The sequence below is a fragment of the Aedes albopictus genome, chromosome 2 (assembly GCF_035046485.1).
Source record: "Aedes albopictus strain Foshan chromosome 2, AalbF5, whole genome shotgun sequence".
In the NCBI taxonomy this organism is placed as follows: Eukaryota; Metazoa; Arthropoda; class Insecta; order Diptera; family Culicidae; genus Aedes; species Aedes albopictus.
The window spans coordinates 459,992,004-459,993,784 of record NC_085137.1 but is presented as its reverse complement, the minus strand read 5'-3'; positions in this window follow the sequence as shown (position 1 = coordinate 459,993,784).

The window sequence follows — 1,781 nt, the reverse complement described above, 5'->3', positions numbered from 1 at the left end:
ATGCTGATAATGCCGTAAAAAGCCTTAAGACGTTAAGACCTGGGATCGAAACCTGTTACATCAAAGCAACCGAACAACCAATAAATCTAAGCAATCTATTGTTACTTGATTATGCCATGCAATAAACTTTCAATGCAATGATCTTGTACCGACTTTTCGAACCCTCTAAGCAGAATACTCTCTTCGAATGAGTGTAATCAGTTTCGTACCTTTAAATTCCGCCCTAATTGCTTATCCTCGAAATACGCGTATCTGTCAAAGGATAAACAATTAGGGCGGAATTAAAAGGTACGAAACTGATTACACTCTTTCAATGCAAGTCTAACTTTACTAAACACCATATCTAACAAAATTTACGAACGGAGAAAAACGGAGGGGATGTTCGCTGTTCCCATAACAACTCATACATTGAGCATTTTAGGAACGTGAAAAATCCGGATATTTTTTCACTAATCATCCCCAAAGATGAGTGATACAAGTAGCCCTTAACGAGATTCAGCGCTTCATGCTTCTGGAACTGCTCATGAATTTCAACGATTTCTTTGGTATACCCTCCTAAGATTTCTTCGGAAACTTGTCCTGGAATTCCCTCAGGAATTGCTACTTGAATTTATTCAGGAATTTCTCTAGGAGTTTCTCCAGAAATTCTGGCAATTATTTCTCTAGAGATACCTCTCCCAGGAATTCCTCCAGGGATTCTTCCCGGGATTCCTCCTGAATGTATTCCAGTGGTTCTTCAAGGAAATCCTCCAGGAATTCTTCCAGGAATTTCCTCAAGGGGTTCCTCATGGAATTTATGCAGGAATTCGTCTAGAGATTTCTCAATGAATTTCTCTAGAAATCCCTCCAGAAATTCCTACAGGCATGTCTCCATGAATTTCTCCAGAGCTTCCTCCAGGCATTCCTTCGGGAATTCGTCCAGGAAATCCTTGGGGATTGCTCTAGAAATTCCTCCAGGAATTCATTTAAGAATATTTCCAGGTAATCCTCCAGGGACTTCTCTAGGGATTCCCCCACGGATCCCTCCAGGATTTCATTCAAGGACTCTTCCAAGAATACCTTCAAGAATTCTACCAGGAAATACCCCAGGAATTCCTTCAGAGATTCCTCCAGAATTGATCCAGAAATTCTATAAGAAATTACTACAGCAATTTCTTCAGGAATTTCTCCAGGATATGCTTCAGGGATACTTAATTTATGAAGTTTCACCAGGAATTTCTCCTGGCCTTCCTCCAGGATTTCATCCAGGCCTTTTTTCCTGGGACTCTTCCAAGAATTCCACCAAGAATAACCCCATCAATTACCCCAGGTATTTGTCAGGTTTCCCTCCAGGAATTCCTACAATAAATTCTCCAGGAATTTCTCCAGGGTAGCCTTCTGGGATTCCTTCATAAAATTATTTCTGGAATTTCTTCAGGAATTCCACCAGAAATTTTCCAAGAACTCCGATAATTCCTCCAGGGATTTCTCCAAGAATTCTTCCTGTAAGTTACCACGAATTCCTTCAGGTATTCCTCTAAGGATTCTTCCAGAGATTCCTCCAGGAATTCCTCCTATGATTCCTACAGTAATTCTTCCAGAAATTTCCCTCAGAAATCCTCCTGGAATTCCTGTAGAAACTTCTCTGGGGAATCCTCCAGTAATTCCTCTAGGAATTTCTTCATAAATTTTTCCAGGGGGAATCCCAGAATTCCTCTAGAGATTCCTTAAGGAATTCTTCCAGGGATTTTTCCAAGATATTTTCCAAAATTTTCTCCAAGCATTCCTCCAGGAATTTCTCG